Here is a 12,406-nt window from a genome sequence, read left to right as displayed (position 1 = left end):
AATAAATAAGATTTTCCCTCATCATACTTGTTGTGAGGCTACATTTGTAAAATATTTTTTCACATTAAAATGTAGAGTGGTGAGATAAAAATGATATTTTATGATACTGTGGATCTATGTACTGAGGAGCCGTTTCCAAAACTCCTAGATTCAGAAGGATGTCTATAGACCTTCCTTTTGGTACTATCTCCACTGGAAATGCCATTCAGCTGTCAGAGCTGTAGACAGAAGAGAAAATTTTTCTAAATAGGCCTCCTTTGGGCTTGATTTTATAATGGAGAAATCATCAGTGATGGAAAGAAACTTGGGGTTTGTGAAACTGGTTCATGAATTTGAAAGATCCGGGATTTGGGAGCAGCTTTTTCTGGTATTATCTGTATCCATGAATGATAGCATTTAGTATTTAGAAATAACGTGCTGTATTTCTGATGATTCTGTTTTCAGAAGATGCAAACTGTAAAGAAAGTATTCAGTCTCAACACTCAAACTTTTTGTTTGAAATGTTTAGCAGTTTGGGTTTTTTTTTACTTTAAAATATTTCAGACTAAGTTGAGTTCTGAGATGTATTTGCTATTAAAATCAGAACATCGCATAACTATTAATCATGTTGAACTGAATGTTTGGTTTGAAAAATAGGCAGTTAAATAAATTTAACTGCTAGTGCTCTTAAATTGAAAACACAGTTAAACACATGCTTGAAGCAATCTCTCCTGGACAACATGACCAAAGGACAAGTGTAAGAGACAAGTTTAAGGTTGCAGTCAGTGATATCTAAGCATGTGTTCCATAGATGATGATGGACAGTCAAGCAATGAACAGAGATAAAAACAGTTTAGAAGGTACGTGGCTGTGATCTGCACTGGGTTTGGTTGTCCCTGTTGTTATTCCCTGCTCCCCCTAATGCTTTTCTGCCTTCTTGCCTTGCAGCTACTTCATCTGTAGGCTCCTTCCAACTCATCCCAAAAGGGCTGGCACTGTGACTGAGCTGAGGAGTGTGGCTAAGCCAGTCTGAGTTGATTCAAAGTCATTCAGTATTCAGTAGTGTTGATCCCGAGTGGATAGCAGATGCCCACCAAAGATGCTCTATTGCTCTTTAGCTGGACAGGGGAGACAAAATATAACAAAAGGTTCACATGTGAACATAAAGACAAGGAGAGATCACACACCAATCACTGTCACAGGCAAAATAGACTTGACTTGAGGAAACATCTCTGTTGCTCCTTCTTCCTCAGAATGAAGACTCCTAACACTCTTCCCTTCACTGGAAGGGTCTTCCTCATGGGAGACAGTCCTCCATAAACTTATCCAGTGTAAGTCCTTCTTATGAGCTACAGTTCTTCGTAAACTGCTCCACTGTGCATCCTTTCTACTGGATCCGTCCTTCAGGATTGCTGCTCCACTGCAGGTCCCCTGTGGGGTCCCAAGTCCTACCAGCAAACCTGCTCCAGCATTAGCTCCTTTCTCCACAGGGCCACTGGTCCTGCTAAGAGCCTGCTCCAGTGCAGGTTTCTCACAGGGTCAGCCTCCCCTGGTCACCTCCCTGCTCTGCTGTGTATCTCCATGGACTGTGGGGTGACAGTCTGCCTCACCATGTTCTTCATCACAAGATAGAGGCAAACCTCTGCAGCACTGTCTGAAGCACCTCCTCCTACTTCTTCACTGACCTTGGCTTCTACAGTGCTGTTTGTCTCCCAGATTATTGTTCCTCTTCATGGCTGCAGTTGCTATTGCAGTTTTTTGCACCTTCTTGAATACATTATCTCAGAGGCAGCACCATCATCACTGATAGGCTTGGCCTTGGCCAGTGGCAAACCCATCTTGGAGCCAGGTAGCATTTAGGTCCATGCCATAGCTGCAGAGCTCCATACCTGGCTCACGCACATGGTCACTTATTAAAATGTGGGATGGTGACTGCCTTTGTAAAGGTTATGAAAACATGCAGGATTATAAAATCCAAATGACCTAGGAGTCATTAAGCTACAAAATAAAGTAGGTCACGAACTGAACTGGGAGCCTAGGAGCAAGGTTTGACAATATCTTGCCAGAGGAAGAAGGACTTGGTTTTGTGCTTGGGTGACAGTGGTACTGAAGACCATGCTGTCATTAATTTTGCTTATGCATTCCCTTTTTATGTTTATCTCTCCTTTTTATCTCTCCTTCTCCTTGCAGATCAATCCTGTAATATTTGTGGCTATATAAAGTCGCTTTTTAATGCAAAATGTGTATATTTGTCACAGGATCTTTCCAACATGTCATGACATTAGCTCCGTTGGTCAGAGCATGGTGCTAATAATGCCACGCTAGTGGGTTCAATCCTTGTATGGGCCATTAACTTAAGAGCTGGAGTCAATTATCCCTCTGTGTCCTCTCCAACTCATACTATTCTGTGATTCTGTGATCCAGCAAAAACACAAGAAAGAATTGAAAGTATTTAAAATGAAGTTTTCTAAGAAAACTAAGCATTTTTTCATTCTACTTTCTTTTGGTTTATCAAAGGACACTCCTTAGCTCTATATTTCAAAATGGTAAGGTATATACAGTGATTTTATATCCAGAAATAAGCTGTTATTCTTTTTGCTAAGCAAGCGTTGTTGGAGAGCTGAGATCTTTTATTAGACTAATTTGTAGTCTGGAAAAAGAACAGACCAGCATTCAGTACATTAGCTCTTCCTTAGCTTGATTTCCAACCTGTATAAGTATTTTTAGAAATAAAGTGACTGTGAAGTAAGATCAGTTCTTTTACTTCACCTTTCTGAGATAAATTAATAAGCACATCTAACCTGCCTTTATTAGTGAGATAAGCATTTCAGCAACAAGAGTGATTGTTATATGGATGACAGCCATGCTTCTTGCTTTATTCCTGTCCCCTTGAACAGAATGGAGCAATGCCTATCTCCTTTTTGCTAGTGTGTGCTGTTAAAAGGTGAGGACATGGGTGCTTTCTTTGCTCAGCAGCTGTGTGGGGATGGTTTACATGGCATGCAGAGATAAGCAGGATACTCACTACTTCAAGTCAGCCTTCATGCCCAGACCAAACCCAAAATGTCAGGAGGAGTGACCGCAGGTGTGAAGGTGCTCAAACACAAAAGGACAGTGCAAGGTAGTCTACTGACTGTTTTAAGAATTTTTAGTGTTAGATCCTCTTCACATTCACAGGGGAGAATTTCTTCTTAATATCCAATCTAAACCTAGCCTATGTCAAGTTGAAGCCTATCACCACATGCCCTTGTCAAAAAAACCCTTTTCCTTATTCCGGCTAATTAGAATTCAGATACTGGGTATTTGTTGGCTACCAACCAGCCCTATGGGACACAGCCTGAAAACACATCGCAGTTATGCCATGATGGAATTCTGTTCCTATGACATAAACGTCCATGGGCACATGTCAGATTTGCTGGGGATAGTTTGCAAGGCAAGGCTACTCCTCTGCTGCATTCATGGTAAATGTCTGGCAGATGACAGCATTTCATCAGTGCTTTCCACACAGGAGGCAACCCCTGGCAGTGTGCTGGGTGCTCATGGGATTCAGGCATCACTGTGCAGTCATGCCCAGTATGGTGCCCCCACAGAAGGGACTTTTGCCTGCTGTCTCTGAAAGATCATACGTCTGTAGGCTATTGTTGACAGAATTACTTCTAGGTTTGTCTCAGGTGTTCTGCTTTTGAAAAACAAGAGACCAGCCTTTATGGTGCTTTGAGGGGTTTAATAGGGTTGCTTTTTTGCTTTTGGGGTATGTATGGGATTCTTTTCATATCAGAATCATATAACAACAGTTGAGGGTCTAGGCAGACAAATAAAATTGTAACAAATTTCATTTGTGCACTAATATTTCATTTGTGTGGTAGAATATGTGTGCAATTCATCTTTTCTAGAAACCTTACATGCCAGAAAATGCCTTTTTTTTTTTCTTTTCTTTTTTTTTTTTTTCTTTTTTTCCTTCTTCCCAACCCATTTAAAATTTCCACCTTTCCAGGCTTTGGATCTAAAGCAAGCAAATTCATTTCCCTGCCACATCAACTCAGTAGCTGTGCATTAGCAAGAAAAGAATTCTCTGTCCTCAGGATGGTTTGTGGTCTACCACAGATAGCTGGGGATGCAGAGTAACATTGCTATGGGGGTCTCATTCACAGATGTTTACTTCGCCATACGTGCTGTGTAGCAGAGGTGCCTGGATTCAATTATGGAGCTAGACATTTAAAAGGAACATGTAGTTAGAGCTTCTCTCTGCTTTTCCAGGAAGGAGACTGCCAAATTGGTCAAATGGTCATTTTTCTATACAGAAAGTAGAGTAACAGAGATCTAAGCACAGTATATCTGTATATAAATGAATATTTTTGGTGCCATGATCCAAGCAGGAATTGTGATAGGTTCGTGTGATCTCAGAGTGCAAAAAGTACTTGAGGGGACAATAGTTTAATCATACAACTAATGCACCTTTATTGAGTGCCAACAACACTTGCGATGGAGGGAATGAAAAAGGAAAAAATAGGATACAGAGCGAGGAAAGGGGGGGCAGGGGGATATAGCTACCAACGGCAGCGATGGCCTCGTGGTGTCGCATATGGCCAATGGATCCGTCTTCTGTCCGTGGGGAGATCTCAAAGTGTGAGTCACAGAAGGGTAGCTCTTATAGTCATTTCAGAAATGGGGAGCACCTGAAAGTCATTGTGATGAGATCCATAGCTCACCTGGGAACCAGGTGCAATGTTCAGACCAGGTAGGTTTGGGACAAGTAGGTCTGGGCCCAGTCGCAGGCAAGCACAGGCTATTACCAGCTGTATGTTGTCTTTGCACAAGTTCCCATGGAAGCTAGCTCTGGTCCAGTGGACACACCTGCAGTTCAGTGCTTGGCAAACTTGCACCATGGCTTAGGCCTGAGCCCCTTGCTCACAGTCCCTTCCTTGATGGGTGTCCTTGACGCAGGTTGTGAGGCAAAACCGTCAGGTCCTTGATGAAGGGTCGTGAGGAACCCAAGGGCCCTGACTCTTACACTTGGTCTGTTCTAATGCAGTTGGAATCTCAAAGCTCATCTAAAGGCATCCTTTCAGGAGTGGGGATACACAGACAACTGACCCAATCCTGAGCAGACAGAAGTGTTTTCCCCTGACTCTTATCTGCCCCAAAGTCAGAAACATGGAATAATCACATATTTTAGGTGAGGTTTCATAAAGAAGGTGGAATAAACATTTGTCCTCCTCCTCTGACCCATCTCTTCATCAGAGAATCTTTGTGAACATCATCCTTGGCTAACCAGATTTATAACAAGGCATGTTATGCATGGTTAAAGGGGATGAGGTGAGGATAATGACAGAGGTATTGTTATGAATCATAGAATCACAGAAGGACTAGGTTGGAAGAGACGTTTAAGATCATCGAGTCCAACCTATCCCTAACACCTCAGCTAGACCATGGCACTGAGTGCCACATCCAGTCTTTTTTTAAACACATCCAGGGATCGTGACTCCACCACCTCCCTGGGCAGATCATCCCAGTACTTATCACTCTATCAGTAGAGTACCTTTTTCTGACATCCAATACATATTTCTCTTGGCGCAGTTTGAGACTGTGTCCTCTCCTTCTGTCAGTTGTTGCCTGGGAGAAGAGACTGATCCCCACCTGGCTACAGCCACCTTTCAGGCAGTTGTAGAGAGTGATGAGGTTACCTCTGAGTCTCCTTTTCTCCAGGCTAAACACCCCCAGCTCCCTCAGTCATTCCTCACAGGGCTTGTGTTCCCAGCCCCCCATCAGCCCTGTTGCCTTCTGGATGCTCTCAAGCATCTCAGTGTCCCTCCTAAACTGAGTGATCAGAACTGGACACAGCATTCAAGATGTGGCCACACCAGTGCCAAGTGGAGGGGAAAGTGCCAAATACAGGGGAAGACACAAGATCATCTGTGCAACACTTATGGGGATGAACTCATACACTGAAATTAGTAGCATTCTCCTTCACTTCCATTTCTGACTGTGATACTGACGTGTTAACTAAGGAATAAAATAAATGCTTCAGGCTTTTCTCTTATTCAAAGAGATTAAACTTTCCAGATATAGTCACAAATGATTCTCTGAAATCACCAATGGAGTAGAATACAGAACACGGATATTACGAAGAAGTGAAATACTTTATGACAAAACTTGTTATGATATTCATTATGTTCAGATCAATGTATATGATGCAGATTAGGTCTGATTTTTTTCTCTGAAATTTCTATATAAATGGATAACCTCATTTGACAGCCAAATTGTTAGCATACATGGATTTAAGTATGTCTCATGAGTTAATCTTGCACCTTGTGAAGATTGCAAAAGACAAGTCTTTTTCAGTAGCATGGCAACATTTATTGAGAAATATAATGTAGCTTAGCAGGTTTGAACATGGTGCTCTGCCAGGAGTGTTAGTTGCTGTTTCATTCGACTGCTGATATTTAAAATCACAAACACACTGAAGTCATAAACTAACCTCTCATTTGAAACTACTTAAGAAGACCACCATGTGTGCCTTACCGTTATGCTAGATTTCTGTCACCTGCATGGCTAAGTCTGAATAACAGTGTGCTACCTACTGCCTTTCCACTCAATATGGGTAAGAGTTAAAACCGGCAATTTAAAAGAGGAAAAGAGATGAAAAAGAAAAAAGAGGAAAAAAGAATGACTCATGTTACTTGCTAGCCAAGAGAAATTCCTTGCACTCTGGCAAAGAGACACACAAATATATTTTTTGGATTGATTGTGGCTGGTGCACAGAAGGAGTCCCCAAAGATGTAGTGCTTCACTAGTAGAGAGTGCTTATTTATCCTTCAACAACAATTTAGAAATTGTTGCAACTTCTCTACCAGTCAAGAAAGGATCTTGCTTCTCTATAACATATGCAGTTGTCAGTAGTTTTTATCTTTGAAACTGCTTAATAAGAAACCTGAAACTATTAATATCTCTTGGGAAGGAGGCACACAAAGAAGGCAGCAGAGCAGTGACTAACATTAGGGAAGGCTAGATTAAGGCAATAGTACGGGCCTTACAAAGGGTTGTAATAAGCAGCTAAATTATGGAAAACATGACAAATGTTGCTGATATATGTTTTCATTCATTAGGGCCAAACAACTCTCAGATCTTCAAGCCCAAGCTCCTTGCCAGGGTTTGTCAGTGAGCCTCAGGTGGTTTTGGTAAAGTAGTTTTTAAAATTAATTGATGTTGCTACCTCAGAAATGACCCTCAGGAAGGGTTGCAAAGGGAGAAAGCCCTGTTTCCCACTGAGGTAACAGAGGAACAAACAAACAAACAAACAAATCCCAAATCACCCAACAGTTTAATGTCTCCTAATGTTAGAGCTGACAGGATGCCTTTACCATGTTTTCTGTATCTAAATTTTTTTTTTTTTTTTTTTTTTAATTGGAAAAAGAGTAAACTCCCTTAGCATTCTACAGTTGCATGTGTACAGGAAGCATTAGCTGAGATGTCCAAAATAATGAAGCATTAGCAAAGGGGACAAACTTGATTAATGTAACACACAATTTGGTTATTAAGCATAATGCCCTTGCCAGACATCAATAAATTGTTATGAAACTAACCCTGAGTGACAAAATGCTTAAGAAATGTGGTTTTTTTTCAAAAGTTGCTGAACAACAAGAAGTCCCAAGGCAAGATCTTTGGCAAAAATCATGTACATCATCTCTCAGCTACAAAGATATTTTTTATTGTCATCCACCACAACCGCTTTTGGTTTTATGCATTACTGTGTAGTTCTATATGAAAATAAAGCATAGTTAGCAATTGTGGCATAATTGAGTGAGTCTGAGAAAATGCTAGAGTTTTTTTATCTAACAGCATGGGGGGTTGCTGTAGATGAATTTTTTCTTCTTTTTAATCTGAAGGAGATTTCTTACATACATGACAATACATTCACCAAGAATCAATTCTAGCATATGTAAAACCATTAAATAACAAAAATGAAACATCTTTGATGTTATTACAAATAATAGGGAGAATAAGTAATTGTCTTTAAAGTGAAAAATTTTCACATGTTCTTTGACTCTATATTAAAATAATGACATTTTTATTATTAAAGGAGAGCAGTTAAAGCAGATGATAGTATTTCTGTTGGTCCCAGTGCAAGCACTTATACCGGTGGCATCTGAAATTACAAAACAGTGAAAAAGGAATCATGTACATTGGTCTCAGCCTCACAGTGATTCATGTTATTAATTTAATTATTAATTCATTTAATTAACATTTCAGCAAATACTTAGAGAAGAATGACAGAAGAAGAAAATGAACGAAGATATGGTGAAAATGGGACAATGTGAAAAGCTTTTATGGCAACTCATGGGAACTATGCTAATACTTATAATTTCCAGGCCATATTCATCTATGGTGCACTATGTTAAACTACTGTTTCACTGAGCTCATTCATATTGAGGCAATCTGGTAATACTGCTGAAACTGTCACTTTTCATTTCAGATACTTATTTTGAAATTTTGAATAGCTCTTGAGTTATGTTAGTGATTCTTTTCCTTTTACTTGTCCATTGGCTATAAGAAAGGAAGGCAACAATTAAGTGATTTTGAATATTGAGTGAAGCCACAGTTTTGCTTATTAGCGAGGGTTTATTGCCATCTGGTGGTTATTGTGTGTATTTCAGACAGTGCAGATATATTCTCGTTTTGTGTACTAGTATGCACGATTTCAAAAAGAAAACATAAAATCAGTAGCCGTATAAAAAGTATTGAGTGCATTTAAAAATATGCTGATATTATCTATATAACATGGTATATAAAAATATCCTCTATTAATACATAGAATTTAGGTGCTGTGAGATAATGGCATACATAAACAAAGGCAGACTAAAAGTCTTGTTGACCTCCACAGTCATCAAAATACAAAGTGCAGCTTTGGTTTACAGTCCTTTAGAATTGTAGCATAAAAGCCAAAAGTAATTTTCAGTGATTGTAAAATGAAATAAAGTAATTGAGATCTTGAGATGTTCTTTGAATTAGTTTTTTTATATGATGTTACTGATCTGATTAATGGTTGTACTTGATGATCTTAGAGGGCTTTTGCAACCTTGACACATCTATGATTATATATGGTACATTATTCCTAAAACTCAACTGGCATTTCTACTTCATTGTGTTTGTTTGTTATCCTGTCTCCAGCACTGAAGTGCTACTAACAGATCCTATTTTTTAATCCCATTGATACATTTGTGTGTTATACTTTGCCAGTTAGTTTTATACACGATGGTACTTCCATCAAAGGGTAAATTTCAGTGTAACTAAAGGTGCCACTTTGAGATTTCAGTTTCATTCTTCATGGGCAGAAATAAGTAACTCATATGTAAGGTTTGTAATTTTTTCATGGCTTGTTAAAAACAGAAAATCCTTCAGGAAAATATTTAGATCAACATCATGATAAGGTTTTATGCAGGTGTGCTTTAAATGGGGATGACAATAAGCCCATTTCAGTGCAAACCCAGAAAAAAATTGCACCTATTTCTATTGACAGAAAGTTTTGGATGAAAATTTAGCATGATCCTTGATTCAACAGAAAGTGTAAATATCCTAACAGTAGGAAGATAACAAAAGAGGAAGACCCTTCTAAAGGTGACAAATCTAAAACTAAGTTTACAAATTTATATGTTATTTTAGTTCCCTATGTCTGCCTCATAACGTGTGTCTGTTTTCGGACACTAGGAAAAAAAAGGAAGGTAATTTCCTCTTCAGTTATAATGCTGGTGCCATATCTACCATCCTTACTGTGCTCTTGCCTTGGCTTGTGATACATTTTTATTGGGTTTTATCTCCCAGCTCTGGCACTGAGGTTATTGTTTGCCAGGTTTTCCTTCATACAAACTTCCATCTTCATTTCTGCTGCTGTCTGAATTGTTTGGTACTTTAAGCCTCATTATCTACAGTATTTTGTTCCCGTCTTCTTGACTGTCATCCATGTTTCTTCAGTCTATACTAGAATAAAAGCAATCTATCCTGTAGAAGCAGGGGTCTGCTGCAGCCATCCAACCTTGATGAGAACTCTGTGTAGAAGCAGCAGCCTGTCATGTTTATCCTGACTTTGATAAAGTTCTCTTATCTCTTGGGAAAGGTGCATACCAAGGGATTGACTCCAGCCATAAACACCAGGTGTGAATGTTTTCCTTTACCCACAGACATGTCACTGGCAGGTGACATGTCTGAGTGGATGACTGATAAGGGCAGAAACATCTGCTCTACGGGTGCTTTGTGATGTTGCTGTTTGGTCTTTCCTTCTGCACCTTCCCAAAACTTTCCCTAAATTTCCCCATAGCAGAAACTTATAAATACTGGAGTGTGTGTGATACAGATGGAACCTGAAGGAGCAATGGTCTCTGTTTTTTTTCCCAAGATGCTGCAGATCTGGTGCTGTTATTAAATCAAAACCTTTAAAAACTGGTGTCTTGGTGTTTTCTAATCATTTATTACCAGAACAGTGAAAGATTTGAAATGTTTTGAAACAGATCTTTTTCTGCTATTTTTTTAAAGCATACACCTTCCTCTTCCACAGCATTGCCAGCAAACATGCCATCCCATTGTCTACTATGAGTGTCCCTTTATACCTCTCATTCTAGTCATAAAGATGGAGGTAAAGACAGTGTCTGCACTTATCTAAATGTAGGGAAAAAATTGTTTTAAAGCCCTGACTTTCACTCCTGCATATTTTGTATAAGGGTCAGTATCTTGTAACCTCCAAGAGCAGCACCTTCAGCACCATCTCAGCTGGGAGGGGAACTTGGTGGCAACTAGATGTAGGACCATTGCTAGGATTGCCTCTCGCACCTTGATTCCACTCAACTCTGCCTCCTTCACCATGGAAGTGAGGTTTGCACCCCAGGACTTACCTGTTTAGGTCATTGTAGATCTTATTCATCCTTATAAAATATCCTCCTTTTATTGTCTGATGAAGCATTTCTGGGCTCCTATTGTTCTTACTTTTAGGGAAAGCAGCAGGGTTGTTAGTAATTATGGTCCTTTCATGTTTATACTAGGGATGATGCCTCTTTCTGTTAAAAACAAAGAAATGTGCAAAATTTTGCCCTTTCATTTAAGGTCTTACCTGGAATGTGCCCTAACCAAAACCAGGAGCGGGACTGAGTACTTGCTATATCAGGCTCTGTGTTTCTGTGTCCAGGTGCTGCCCATGACAGGAATGAGTCACTGTAATTACTAGTGGGGGAGGAATAAAAGTATGAGATAAAAAATTGTCAGAGTGGATAGACCAAAGCACAATTTATGGGACACATGATATAAATGTTTGAACTGATGCTGAAAGTGACACATTTAGTTAATTAGTCCATCACTGGATATTGGCAGCATATGTAATTCATTAAATGTCAAAGTATTAATTAATGTGTTGGAGCTTAATAAGTGCGTAGTTGTGTATCTCACACTTTGGTACTCTAGGTCTGTGGTAGTGCCTTTTACCAGCACACTGGGGGCTAAACCAGTACCCTCTTTCATCACAGTGAAGAGCAGGACTTCCATGCTGCTGTAGCCTTCTGTCATGGGTTAACACTGGCCAGATGTTAATGCACTCATGAATATATGTTTTTTCCCTAACAACTACTGTGGGATGTGATCAGGAACAGAGCAGAGCAGGCTTAAATCCTGAAAACAAAAAAAAAAAACACCAAAACTTTATTCCATTACATAAGAACAGAGACAGAAAACTCTTAAACACACGCAGAGACAGAAATAAAAACTTCTCAGAACATTTCTTCTCTTCCCCCAGTTTCCACCCCCCACATATTACTCTCCACAGACCAAACCTTTGGGTTTTAAATCAAACAATCACCACTCAAAAAAACCAATCTTCAGTTCAGCAAGGGAGAGAGGAGTCTCTCTCGCACCACAAACTGTTCTTCAGAAAACAGGGGTCCACCCCTCATGTGTTTCCATGTCACCCGTGGCACTACCCAGAGAAGTCTGCCAGGGGACATTTCCTTTTTCCTATGTCCAGTGCTCTCACTGCTGTCCATAGGCTGAAAGCTGCATACAGGGCTCTTTTAAGGATACTTGCATGCCGAGCTCTCCCCCTTTTTACCCAGGGGCCGGGGTTCCAGGAGCAGGTCTGCCCTGAGGGAAGAGGGCACCACCTCACCCTCCCCCTCTCTTCTCTGCTCGCTCCACTCTTCAAGTGCCAGTCACTGTAGCAAAAGCAGGGGCAGCTGTATCCACCCAAAATGCAGTTTATGTTCAAAAGAGACTTAAGTTCAGTCTATGGCTAACATTATGCAAGAAAAGTCCAGCTCAGAAGCCACTCTTCTTCAATTCCCTGCCCATCGAGTTCTTTCCAATCGTGCTTTATCATCTCGGTCTCAGGCTGTTTCTCTCTCTCCTCTGAAACCACCAGTCATGAGAATCAATGTCTAAGAAAAGTTTCTTT

The sequence above is a fragment of the Prinia subflava genome, chromosome Z (genome assembly GCF_021018805.1).
Source record: "Prinia subflava isolate CZ2003 ecotype Zambia chromosome Z, Cam_Psub_1.2, whole genome shotgun sequence".
Lineage (NCBI taxonomy): Eukaryota > Metazoa > Chordata > Aves > Passeriformes > Cisticolidae > Prinia > Prinia subflava.
This window is presented reverse-complemented; position numbering follows the sequence as displayed.